General features: G+C 30.3%; 1 protein-coding gene across 5 annotated transcripts in view; it reads left to right on the top strand.

The window, feature by feature from the left end:
* Positions 1-4,818: 4,818 nt before the first annotated feature.
* The window catches only part of LOC142330041 (uncharacterized), an 80,161-nt gene continuing 70,388 nt past the window's right edge, over positions 4,819-14,591 (top strand). For 2 of the 5 annotated variants that reach the window (XM_075375053.1, XM_075375056.1), the window contains exons 1-2: positions 5,027-5,272; positions 13,259-13,422. The gene's annotated coding sequence lies outside the window, so the exon portion shown is untranslated. Of the gene's footprint in view, positions 5,273-13,258; positions 13,423-14,591 lie in introns of all 5 variants that reach the window. The other 3 variants (XM_075375061.1, XM_075375054.1, XM_075375055.1) reach the window with 3 other exon arrangements.

Consider the following 14,591-nt stretch of genomic DNA (forward strand, 5'->3'; position numbering starts at 1 on the left):
AATTTAATAATAGTTGGAGATTGGAATGCAAGCATTGGAAAAGGCAAGGAAGGAAATATAATGGGTGAATACAGGCTGGGCAAAAGGAATGAAAGAGGGGACAGACTTATAGAGTTTTGCACGAAGTATAATTTAGTAATTGCCAACACCCAATTTAAAAATCATAATAGAAAATATACACTTGGAAAAAGCCAGGGGATACTGCAAGGTATCAGATAGATTATATCATGGTTAAGCAAAGATTTAGAAATCAACTCGTTGACTGCAAAACATGTTTTGACGAATTCGGCGCGAACCAGGTGGATGGACGAGTAAATCGAATACATACAGCAATTACGCTATCTGTTCCATTCTCTGTACACAATCACCACTACGTACAAAGTACCACAGTTTCAATTTTTTTTCACTGTATCGTTCAGAAGATATTTTATACTGTTAGGATTTTTTTACTATTATTACCTTATTAATCTGAATTAATTAGTTTTAATTTTCAAGTTAATAGTTTTTATATTAAAATATTTTTAAACTATTTTCAATATAATATATTTAAAAATGTATTTTTTAAATGTAATTAATAATTTTATCACACAAATACAAAAAAATAATAGGATTTATAACTGACAGTTCGATTTGGTTCGCTTTTAATCTTTATCTATTAGAATTGCATTATCTTAAATAAATTTTAATGGTTTTCTGAGGAAAAGAAATTATGACTATTAAAAAAGTAATCAGGTATACTTAACTTTGTTGCTTTACAAGTTACAAGCTGTTAACTGCCACCTTGACTGGAATTAAGTAGCGTTTAATGATTTTGTAGTCTAGGAACTCTTTATAACCTTATTTGAAAATATATAATTTCACATAATAAGTAAATATCCTCGATGAATCGGGAGCTAAAAAAAAAATTAATTGGTTCTGAAACTTTTTCAAAATTTGTTGAAAAACAAAATGTTAAATTTCTCAGTAAACAAAACCTATCCATATTTAATTTATTCTGTAGTAAAAAGATTACTTAAATAATGACAATCTACCATCGTTTACGCTGTACTAAATATTTTACAATTCCATTTCAGTGTTTCCGATATGTAGTCCGATATAAACTAAAAAAGCTACTGGACCGATTTATGCGCGGGGGAAAAAGGGAGAAAGAGAAGAATAGGAAAAGGGAAACAAGGAAAATCGGAAAAAGAAAAAATCAAAAAAAGGGGAAAACGGGAAAAGAAAATTGAAAGGAGTAAAAGAAAAGGAAATAAGGGAAAGAGAAACGGGGAAAATGGAAAAAGAACGTGATAAAATGAAAATGGGGAAAAGGAAATGGGGAAGGGAAGGGAAAAAGGATAAAATGGAAAGGTTAAATTTTGTGAAGTTCCGTAATGGTCATTTTAACTTTCTGTAATGCTTTATCTAACTTTCAATTGTGTTCATTTAATCTATATTTACTCAAATCTAGCATAGTGAAGCATGCGAGTCTGCTAGTTCAAATAATTAAATTATTTAAGATAAAATACATAAAGAATACTTGTTTTAATGCGTGATGAAGATAAAAGTTGTTGCCGCACTATCTAGCCAGCGTGTCTTTGCTGACACAGTTATTTTGTAAACATTCCTCACTCCAACCGACTACGACGTTCAAGGTTAACAGAGTCTATCACTTTTATAGATCCCTTACGCAGTAGCAGGATTGACTGTTATCTTATAAAACAAATTAAATAAAGTCAAAAATATAAAATAAAGCATGCAACTTTACACTGTACTTTTTATTTATTTTATTATTATTTGAATTATTTTTGAATTTGTTGTCGCCTTAAGAATTATTTTTATGTGCAAACTAAGAATGAAATATTAAAAAACCCTCTAATTCAAAGCGGAACCCAGTATCTTCAGTTTCTTTAATCTGATTAACCTTTTAATTTTTTTGTTTAACCTCCGGGACTACCGTCAGGTATTTCTTTAGAGGATGAAACGAATGATTTGCAGCGTGTGTGAAAACGGCATGCCTGACCGGGATTCGAACCCGGGACCTCCAGATGAAAGGCGGAGACGCTACCACTCGCGCCACGGAGGCCGACAATGAGGCTGGTTAACCTGTAGATTTATAAGATTACGTCTAAACTGAGAAACGAGCCCCAGACTTCCAGCGTATCCAATTGGTTCTTTTTAAAAATTTTTATTATCAACTTATTTACAGATGATTCTTACGTAAGTAAAATTTAACTGTGTGAGGAATAAATCGATTCCGTATCTAGTATTTATATGAATATAAGCGATCTGAAACAGAAGCATTACGCAAGTAATTCTGTGCGTCAACTAAGAGTCAATCACAGTCTTAACGTTATGAACATTCTAAAATGATACTCGCGTAACCATATTATGTTACAAAGCTGCGACCTTTCTCCAAGCTGAGTAAAACTCTTCAGACTATGATTAACGTTTTTTAATTGACAATATCCAAATAAGCATTTAACATATGAGCTAGCGTCCAAGCCAAGAATCGAACCCAAAACCCTCAGTATATCATTCGGTTGTTCTATTACGGAGGTGACAAAATAGATTAAAAAAACCAAAAAAATCCGAGATCCGACAAAATTTAATTCCATGTCACTTAATGACTTTCAATATAATTTTTGGATTAAATTGTTTCATTCATTGAGAGCCAAGTATTATTTAAAAACAACAAAATATATTGTAAAAGATCTAAATAAAATTAAATTAGGCTTTACATCTATAATAAAGTGTATTAATAAATAGATCTGTGAGTGTATGTACGCGCGTACAACATACATTTATTTGAAAATTGTAGACGGGCTTAACCGTAAAATATGGAGGTCGACTAGATATAACTTTGAAATTTAGATATAATACTAATCATTACCTCCTTACGTACCATTCCTGGTTTCTATAATCTATATCATAAAAAATGTGGGTGGCTCTGTTATTTACCTTTTTCAACTGATGACTATTAAAGTCATAAGGGACTGCGTTGTTACAAAATTTTCCAGATCCTAACCGGGTAGCGAATTCGAAACTTTTAGTCTGGCAGGTAAGAAGCTACCTCTGTAACAGCGTGGAGGTCACGTTACATCTAAAAAAATTAATATATAACTTTTTAATCCCTGATTTGATCTTTAAACAAATAGAGTAATAATTACACAATTGTATATGCGCGCGCATATATAATATAATTTGTGCAAAATTAATAATAAATTTAAAAAATCTGATGTTGACACCACATGATTTCCTTGTACGCCTATTAGATTACATATACATATTTTTTGCTGCACTTCATATAAACTTATTTCATTTGAAAGTGAGTACGATCCTCTAATTTATTAATAAAGTGTTGTCACAATTGCTGAAATATTCGTTTTTATTCACATAAAATATTTATACAATTATTAATTCAACAATCTTACATGAAATAATAGAACAGAGTAAAATTCCTTTTATTATTCGTATTACTAGATCAGTATTATTCGTATCTTCGTGAGTTGCTGATTAACAAAAGTTTTAGATTTCTGTTGTGTCGTATAAACAAAAGTTAATAATAATTAAACTATTCCGTTTAGTGAACTCCTGTATACCGGTTACAAATGTTAATTTCGACCTAGCTGTGTAAATTATTCACATTTTATTATTGGATTATTTGCTGAATAATCAAAAATAAAAAAGAAATAATCATACAGGAAAAAGAAAGATAACATGAAGAAATATATTTCAAAAAAAGAGGAAGAAAATGAATATGAAGGGGAAGAAAATGTTTAGAATACGGTAAGAATAAGAAAAATTAGAAGATGAAAGATATAAAGAGGAAGAAAATGTTAAAACCAAATAAACAATAAAAAAATATTGAGATGGTAAATATGAAGAGGAAGAAAACGTTAAGACAAGGAAAGAATAAAAATATTAAGAGGGATGATGAATATAGAGAGAAAATTTGAAAAATAGAGAACTAATTAAGAGCGGAAAAATTATATAAAACGATAGAGCGATTAAATGATTGGCAACAAAAACAATTAAACGAAATGATGATCAACTCCGACTTATGAGAATATTGTCCGATAATATCAGAGGAGCAATGAACTAAGAGATAAGAATTTTTTGCAATCTACTAAAGATCGGGTATGTATGCCTCAGTGTATATGTTGTTCTTGTGAGGGACTATTTTTCAGTCACTCTGTAGTTAACTTTAATGTGGATAAAATTAAACAGAAAATTCCAGAATAATTAAACAGAAATTAAACTAGAAAATCCAAAAAAATAATACGATTTTAAATTATATTTTCAATTAATATTAAATAATCAGATGTTTCACCAACATCTATTCATATACAAATACGAGTATTGTGTATATGTACGTATACGTATACATGTATATATATCGTATGTAATTCCTATTAAATTATATTTACACATTTTTAAAGTACATAACATTTATTTCACTAATAATTTTTGTCACTTTTTTTTATTATCACTGAATTATTATGTATTGTAATTTTTTTTACAATCACGGGTTAATTATATATTAAATCAATATATTTAAATTAAAAAAAAGAAAAGGTAAAAAAAACAAATGGAGATGAAGTCTGATTCAAACCGATGTGCCTTCCCTTTAAGATCAAAATATTTTATTAATTAAAATTTTATTTTTAATTTCGATGGCAATCAAAAAGGGAGGTGCACAACTAGTTGTTACAACAGTGCTAAATCCAAAATTTCAACATTCTACGACTAATCGTTTTTGAGTTATGCGATATACAATCGCACATACATACGTACTCGTACAGACGTCACGACGAAACTAGTCAAAATGGATTCAGGGATGGTTAAAAAGGATATGTCCGTTGAAATCTGAAAACCGAAACGTATCGCAATTACAATACTTCCTTTACTTCGTACAATAAAGTAAAAATAATTTAATATTAGACAACGTATAATGGATGGTCTAATGTAAAAAAAAAATAATAATGGTGAATGAAACAGTTTGCGAACCAAATTTTAAATGGAATAATTTTTCATGATAATTTTGTTGTACAAAAGTAGTGGTGGAAGAAGTCTGTCGCTGACGATCGTTGCCGTAGTGAGGCGAGGCATAATGAGAGAAAAAAATGATGAAATCCGGCAACACTGTTGTACTTGTCGGCGGGAAGTCATGGTAGATTACTTACACGCAGTACAATTAGTGAATCCATGGAACAGTTGTTTAACCTAACCCACTTGTAACGTCGTCGAATTTGCATATTTCTATAGAGATATTTGTTATTACTGTTTAAGGGTGAGTTTTATTTTATATTTTTAATATTATTAATTTTTATATTATTACAATTTGTTATACTATAATTTGCATTTGTTTTATCCTTTGTTTGTATTATTCAAATAAAATACGAGTAAATTAAATAATCTTTTTAACAGAAATTCTTTAGTAAAAAGATTAGAATTACTGAAAAGAAACGTACTTCAGTATAACGTAAATGTAATTCAAGCTACCTTAAATAAAATTTCAGACACCCAAGATTTTATTAAGTGCAATATTACATCCGAAAACCGTATTTATTCCGTTCTTTACACACAATAAATAAACTGCATGTCATTGTACTTACTGAATTAATGTCTACTCAAATATTCTAATTTTAAAATATTTATTAGATTAAAAATGTTAGAACCCAGTTTACACTCATTTGTACAATGAGATATATACAACAAATAATTCATTATGAGTTTTTATATTGTATCATTTTCCATATTTAATTTATCTGTTTTTAAGAATTAAAAAGAAAATCATAAAATTGTTGGAAATGTATATCCATCATTTTTTTAGAGGAAAATGATTTTTAACAAAAATTTAATGACCTTCCTTAGATCGATCGGTTGGTAAATTAATCGACTGATATACCGATAATTCTGGGTTGGAATCCTAGCATCATTCGGCATTCCTTATCAGTCACAAAATATCTCATAACTACTCATAAGTAATAATGTAAACAGAAATTACTCGTAAATTATACGAAGATTAATTTTTCCTTGAAAATATTCGGAACGAGCGTTAAAATATTTTAAATTTTATTCGTAACATTTAAAAAATATTTACCTATAATTTTTTTAATTGAATTTTCGTTTTAAAGTGTATTACAAGGCACAAAAAAATCGCTTCAGTAGGTTGACTGGATCAAACACCTGCTAACATGTCGAAGGTTCTGCTTTGATTCCAGGCACGGGTTCAGTAATTCTTCTTATCAGCCGTGATTCATCTAGTTAATTATGTGTTTAAGAAGGAATTATACATCGCAAATATATATGAAAAAACTGTTTTTCATTTTGAGGCATTACGACCGCACTATTAGGTTTTGTAGAAAATCTAAAATTATGAAGGATTCTGTGAGATCGGCCCGTTAGATCTTGAGATTATCCAGGATAAACTAATTGTGTCTTCATATAACTTACATAATGGTGTAAATTAAATTTAAATCTATGTAGACTGAAATTTTTTTTATTATACTTGTTCGTTATTATTTTTTAAATTAATCTAACAGAGAAAAAAATCACATTAGTACATAGTTGGGTTCTATAACGATCGACTGATCTACTGAAGGTCTTGTGTGTTCGATTCTGAACTTGGGTTAGGCAATTTTATATGATCACCATTTCATCTCATTCATTACGTACAATAATAAACGACGCGAAATAAAGAAATTACAAAAAACTATGTTTCTTTAGCTGATCAAAGGAGGCACTGCAATTTAAAAAAATTTAAGTAGCAAAATTTATCGATGTACTCGTATTTTCTAAATAAAATTCTATATGTTTAATTTTTTATTACTAAAAACGATTTTTCTCCAAAAAAAAATATTTAAGCGAAAAGGACGATTACAGTGGTAGTTCAATTGCTAGAAAACCGACTAAAATACTGAAGGTTCTCGGTTTGATTCCAAGCATAGGTTTGCCTTTCCTCAGCAAATCAAGATGCATATAAATAATTACGCGTAAGTAAATACTTGCGCAGGAGTTATAAATTTAAAAAGTACGTAATTTCAACAGAGGATTGGAGACCTTGTTTTCGGTTCTATTCCCAGCTTGTGGTGTTCTTTTTTTGTGGCTATTTATCACATTGGATATCATTAACTACGCAGAAATAAAATTTGTCATCTTAATTTTTTTTTTTTAATAATAAATGGGTATAAAAAAGCTTAGATCGCTGAAGGGGATTTACAGAAAAATAATATTTGCAGAATACTGAAATTCCGATATTAGAAATAGATTATCTTTATTTAAAAAATAAAATAAATTAAAGAATAATTTTCGATTAAAAAGAAGGTATGTTTTTCGCAAAAAGAAAATTAGAGACCGGGTCCTGGGTTCGAATTCAGCTTGTGTTCATTAACTACTCACAAGTCATTATGTTATTATGAAAAAGTCTGTAGAAAGCGTAGGATCACTAAAAAAGGGTATACTATAATAAATAAATTTTAAGGTACTGCATTTCTGAATCAGATAATGAACTATTTTCTAGAAATAAGTGAATTAAATTAAAATGTTCAGGTCATTGCTTTAAAATTAAACGAATCGCGAATGTTTGAATAATCGATTATAAAATATATATTTATTTCCAAAATAATTACTTCCATCCAAACATTTAAACGAAATTTTGGTTAATACGATGTCTGAAGTTTGGCATTTAAAAAAAATAATTTTTGTCCAGATAAATGTTTTTGTGTGTACTTGCAGAGCTTGGGTTATTAATCCAAAGGTATCAGATCCGAATCCTAATCAGACTCATTAAAAATGATTTATATTAATGTACATGTATCATTTACAATTTTTAGCTATATCTACGTATACCTCTCTCTCTCCCCGTATACCCACACACCATCACACACACACACACACACACACACACACACACACACACACACACACACATGTTATATATATATATATATATAGAGAGAGAGAGAGAGAGAATAAAAATAATTTTTTCCACTTCATGATGGTAAAGCCTTTACTTTTTCATTAATATATATTTTTCTTAATTGTAGAGAATTTTAATTTTTCAGTAGGAAAAGAGCAGAGCTACCAATAAAATTTTAAGGAAGTTTATAAAAAAAATGAGAAAATTTTATCAGTCTTTATTTTTATATTACAAAGGTTTTGCTAAAACAGACTTCGAGTGAGAAAAAAAATTATATATATATATATATATATATATATATATAATAAAATTTTGCGTGCGCACGTGTGTATACAAGTAAATAGATAAATAAATTAATGTATTATTTATTAACAGATAAGTTTACTGAAACTGAACACTACTTCAAAATATATATTTATATGAAAAATATCAAAATATTCTTTATTAAAGAATTAGAGGATCGTATCTCACTTTCAAATGAAATAAGTTTAAATAAAGTGCAGCAAAAATGTGTATATGTAATTTAATAGACGTGAAAGGAAGTCATGTTGTGTCCACATCAGATTTCTTTTTTAAATTGACAGTGAGGTGGTTTAATATTTTCGTACGTAAAAATTAACTGGATTCGGATCCAGAACCTTTTGGATATAAGTCAATTTCGTGATACATTTAATCTGATAAAGTAAAATGAAATGTACATTGTTTTGTCAACCAGAACGGTAGTAATAAAAAAAAACCCAGAAAATTGAGTTCTGCAGCCATTTCAATATGTATTATGCGTTGACTGTTAGGTAAGCATGTCAATTGACCTGACAATTTCTAATGCAGTAAATTTTCTCCAAAAAAAGTACTCTTCCCGTACATTTTTTGGGTCGGTGAAATCAAAGAATGGATCTGTGATGTACAAGTATTTTGTTAAGTTTTGAGTCTGTTGTGTAATTAAGGAATAATGGAGTTAAATAAAAATATTGTGTGTGCGCACGCGCACACACACAATATTTTTATGTAACACTTACTCGTATTTATTGTTAAAATGGGTGACGTTGCATCTGATGTTCGTCTGAATTCCGTTCTTTTTATACAGTAAATAATTCTAGGTTCGATTTCCGGTTACGCTTGGCATTTATTATCAAAATTCATAACATGAAAAAATAAAAAAAAAAACAATGTAAAAAATGCGTGATAGTAACTGACGTTTGTCGGCCTCCGTAGTGACCGTGTCTCGGCCTTTTATCCTGAGGTCCCGGGTTCGGATCCCGGTTAGGCATGTCATTTTCACACGCTACAAAATTGCCATTTGATCTCATCCTGTGAAGCAATACATAACGGATGGCCTGAGTAAACGAAAAAAGAAAGTATACTTTGTATGTTGTCAATACGAGTAAAATAAATTAATTAAAAAAAAAAAAACTAGTTGTAAATATTCGTTTAATTTAGTATGAGATAACTTTTTAAATCATACTGCAATCATAGACAGAACTGCTCGCCGACGCGCTGCTACAATTCCCGCCTTGTTATGACACGTACAAGGTTAAACTGAGTTCAAGGTTAAACTACAATGCCGTCCCTTACACCACTGCGTAAAGCACATTTTAACTATAATAATTATTTACGAGTTTATAACACTGAATAAAATAAACTGTTCGATTCATTTCTTTCTCATACACCGACTTTTTATTTATTTATTTATTTTTGTTTTTAATTAATTTTTATTTTTTTATTTATTTTATATTTTAAATACACGTATAAGCAGCATGGATGTAAGATGATGGGTCGAAGCCGATAATATCGAACCTTGGTTCTTAAATGTTTTTTTTTTTTTTTTAAGTAGGTTTAAATAAATTTAACTGTTTGGAGACCAAATTAATTCTAAACGAAGTATTTTATAAATATTACAAATGCAATTGTGTTTTGAAATGTGATCATGTTATGAAAGTCGAACCCAGGATCTTCCACTTAAGCTGTTATTAATAGTGATACTCGGATATTCATTACGAATAGAACTACAGCTTCTGTAGATATACAGCCTTCGCTGCGGTGAAAGAAGTGAAGGTGTCATTTGTACGACTGAACTTCATTTCCGTTTCGACGCAATATTTTGTATTTATCTGGCCGTCTGATACTTTTATTTACTAGAAATGTAATCGAATTAATTACGAATTTTCAGATTTTTTTTTTTTTAACCTTATTGCTTTATTTCATTTTATATAAATTAGTTTACAACATTCTATCATATTAAAAACTGGCCGATCAGTTGATATAGTTGTTAGCTTCTAAATCTGCTGGTCTCGGGTTTGATTCTGGGTAAGAATTTGGCTTTTTTTAAAGTATCTCACTAATATTATCTACCTCATATTTCTCGCTCGTTAAAATACACGTGTAGGATAATACGAGGTCGTATTGTAAATAACGTTGGAAAAAATAGATCTGTTATTATTTAATATTATGTTTGTTTATATATTACTTTACAAAACGGATAAACGTTATCGTAATATTTTTATTATACCTATTGAAATTAAATACTATTTTAATAAAATGTAATTCGTATAAAATAATGGACTAATCTTTATTTAATTTAATTATGTCAGATGTATATATAAGAAAAGGACTATAATTTTTACCTCGCATACCAATAATGACCGTTATGTTTAGGGTTATATTTGAATTGTATCACGCGTGATGTCCGACGCTAGCCACCAGCCAGATGCGAAGAAAGACAGCTGGCCGTTCTGTTCACCATCATCCCCCCTCTCTAGACTCACACCATCTTCGCATTAGTCATCGACTGACAAATCTTTTCACTTGACATTCCACAAAAAATTAAAAAAAAAAATAATAATTACCTCTAAAATTCGTCTTTACAAAATACTCCTCCCATCAGCGTATGATCTATACAATTTTATAAATTATAATATTTATCATCGGCTATTGAACTATTTTTTTTGTATTTATTAAAATATTTATTACTATAAAAAAATATTTTATTACATTTATTTATCATCAAACAATTTGTTTTAATCACAATCTTATTATTTTTTTTTAAATTAGCGCAAATAATGTATTTTCAATAAATTAAATAAAATTCTACCTTCAAAACTAGATTTAACTAATATACCGACGGTACACAAGAGTGATGAAGCTTTCTATTATTTAATCAAATGTAATGTTTCATCTGGATAGAACTATACGTGTACTGTCTTCATCAGTAATCCAAGAATTCACAGGTACACGTACATGCACGCGCAAAGGGAGAAATCTGTTACCAGATAATTACAATTTTTAATTTTTATTAAAATAACGTTTACTTCTTAACAAATGTTATATATTCATAAATAAATGCATGGAAACATCAGAATATTTAATTTACTAAACAATTTACACGAATCTCATTTACCGGTACAAAACAAAGTTCTGGTAGCCCATTTTAGTATATTTTTTTTTACTTTTTCAAGTAATCACAAAACATACTGTAGTATTATATTTTAGACAAGATATACATAAACGTAATAAATGATAACGATGATACAAGATTAGCATTTTATTAAAACACTTGAAAGAGCAAAACAGTGTGATTTGACTCGATTGTAAATGAAATCGGTTTAGTCATCTCATGAAAATTTGCTACGTAATTAGACGGTCCAAACATTTTACATAATGTACAACAGAAAATGTTACTATTAAAAGGAATAATATTTATGTAATTAGCATATTATTTCTTACTGAGAAGTGGATCGCACAAACTTTAACCTTATTTAAAGCTAAAGTTAGGATTTGCATGGCGGGTCGGTAACTTTATGTAAGAATTCAATTTCCACGATGAGGTTTACAAAGTTTTATTCTGTTTTGCTCGATCTATCTGAAAATTGTCCGGAGTGCGAGGTGGAAGAGACCACCCAACATGTGTTGTTTTTTGTCCACGATTCGCCATAGAGCGTAGAGAGATGCTCGGCAACCTGAGACGTGAGCACATGTTCTGCCCTGAAGATACCCTACGAATCTTATTAGAAGGTGAGGCACAGTGAAAGACTGTGGAAAGATTCGTCAGGACGGTCATGAGGAAGCTGCAATTATATGAAGAGTTCCGCAGAGGAGAATGGCGGTGGAGGGCGCAGGGGCGGAAAAGTTCTCGTATGAGTGCCTAGGGGGTCGCCTGGGTGGGATGAGGCCGGGCACATTCTGCTCGTGCGTCTGATGGTGGCCACTGATAAGTGGTGTGACTATTTGAGATATTTGTCTTGACTGCTGTGGGTGTTAGAAGCTTTGTCCTGTTTTCTGCAGGGTTCTTGTGTGATGTTGTCGGTGTTTGTAGCTGACGTGCTGTATGTGTTGCTTCAAGTAGTGTTGTTTGTGTGGTGTGTGACATTTGTCGATTTGTTACGACTGTGTTTGTGGACTATTCCCCTTTCTTTTGTTGAAATGTTTCTATAAGCAGTCCCAGGAAGGGGGAAGCCAGGAGTGGAGGTTTAGTCGGTAGTGCGCAGATATACATACGCCCTTGGTTATTACTGGCGGAACCTGTTAGCGAGCCCGACACTGCTTAGGCGTCCGTAAATGGGGTTCCTCCACGACTAATCATTAATTAGTCGTGGAGTTAGTGCGTGAAGTTGGTTAATTTGTATTTACAATTATAAGTGGCAAACGTTTTTGTTATTATTAATATCACCCGATATTACCATTTAGATTTATTTATTATACAAATATACTCATAATTTAACCAAATTTAACCTACGCTCGCTTTGATCGCTAAACTTGACTGATTAACAGAGTAATGTTTTGAGTATTTAAACAAAAATTATAGTATAGGTTATTATTACCCACCGGGTTGGTCTAGTGGTGAACGCGTCTTCCCAAATCAGCTGATTTGGAAGTCGAGAGTTCCAGCGTTCAAGTCCTAGTAAAGCCGGTTATTTTTACACGGATTTGAATACTAGATCGTGGATATCGGTGTTCTTTGGTGGTTGGGTTTTAATTAACCACACATCTCAGGAATGGTCGAACTGAGAATGTACAAGACTACACTTCATATACATATCATCATATACATATCATCCTCTGAAGAATTATCTAAACGGTAGTTACCGGAGGCTAAACAGGAAAAAGAAAGAAAAGAAAAAGAGTATAGGTTATATTGGTTTTTAATATCTGAATAGATTTTAAATACATTCAAATGTTAAAATAGGTCTAGATTCGATCAATTATAGATTTGAAAATTTTTTCAAACTGCGGTACCACCGAAAGTGCGCAAGTGCCAATTTACTTTTGTAATTTTTTAAGTTACAACGAAATACTTACTTTTAGTAATACTTTACAATGTTACTGATCATATTAAAGACCGTTTAATTTTTTCTCTTACAGATGCGAAAGGACTGCCACGATTTCCTACATGTAATCGCAGCACGATGCCTTTCAATGCACGATTATTGGTAAAGATATGTTCGGAAATTTCAGGATTTCTTCTATTTTTCTAAATTCTATTCTTCCCTTAAAAAGGCGAAGGCTTAAGAATTAACAGTACCAAGGTAAGCAGTTTACAGTTAAAATCTCATTCAGACAGCTAAAAAGTTAATGATACGTCAACAAAGATTTTTAGATGTGGTTACGAATTACTAAATTCTTGTAAATAACTTTTTAAAAACGTGAAGAAATCTTAGAAAACAAAGGCGGAGATAGAAAAATGTAAAACACCAGTAAAAGAAGTATTATTCGTTTTTTGGGTACTTTTTCGTTTCTCCCCCTCCCCAAAAAAAGTTTCCACATTTTTCACCTGGAAATAACTCAAAATAAAAGGAAATATTGATATTAACAACCTGGTAGAAGAAAAAACCCAATATAACCATTTATTTTATAAATATAATCTAACAAAGTTAACCTACGCGTGCTTCACTTGCTAACCTTGACTAATTAACAGTAATGTTTTGTGTATTTAAATAATAAATTCAGTAAATATTGGAATTATTTATGATAATCAAAACATTACTGTTAATTAGTCAAGGTTAGCGTGCAAAGCGAGCGTTCGTTAAGTTTGTAGTATGTTAAGTTGAAATATCGATCCTTTTTCGGTAAGGGGGTACCACATTTTTCCTTTTTTTATTTCCTTGTACAAAGTAAAGGTAGTATTGTGATCGCGAAAAATTTCGGTTTTCAGATTTTAACGGAAATATCTATTTTGATCATCCTTGAATCCATTCTGACTAGTTACCGCGTGACGTCTGTACGTATGTATGTATGTATCTCGCATAACTCAAAAACGATTAGTCGTAGGATGTTGAAATTTTGGATTTAGGACTGTTGTAACATCTAGTTGTGCACCTTTCCTTTTGATTGCAATCGACTGAACCAGTAATAAGCCCTTATTGAGAGCCTTTCAACGATATATCAAAAGTGGTACTTATTTTTATTGGTTCTACAGTTATAGTCAAATAAATTTTTTATTAATGACATATTTGGATCTTACAAGGGGAAGGCAGATCGGGACGAATCCCACTTTACACACACATATATATATATTTAAACTTTTTTTTAATTTAAATATTTTGATTTATAATAATTATTAACCTCTGATTGTAAAAAAATTACGATAAATAATAATTCAATAATAGTAATAAAAAAAAGATATTAGCAGTTATGAATGAAATAAAAATTAATGTACTTTTATTTTAAAAAAAAAATGTGCATATGTAATTTAGTA

Source organism: Lycorma delicatula, chromosome 9, assembly GCF_047948215.1.
Source record: "Lycorma delicatula isolate Av1 chromosome 9, ASM4794821v1, whole genome shotgun sequence".
Lineage (NCBI taxonomy): Eukaryota > Metazoa > Arthropoda > Insecta > Hemiptera > Fulgoridae > Lycorma > Lycorma delicatula.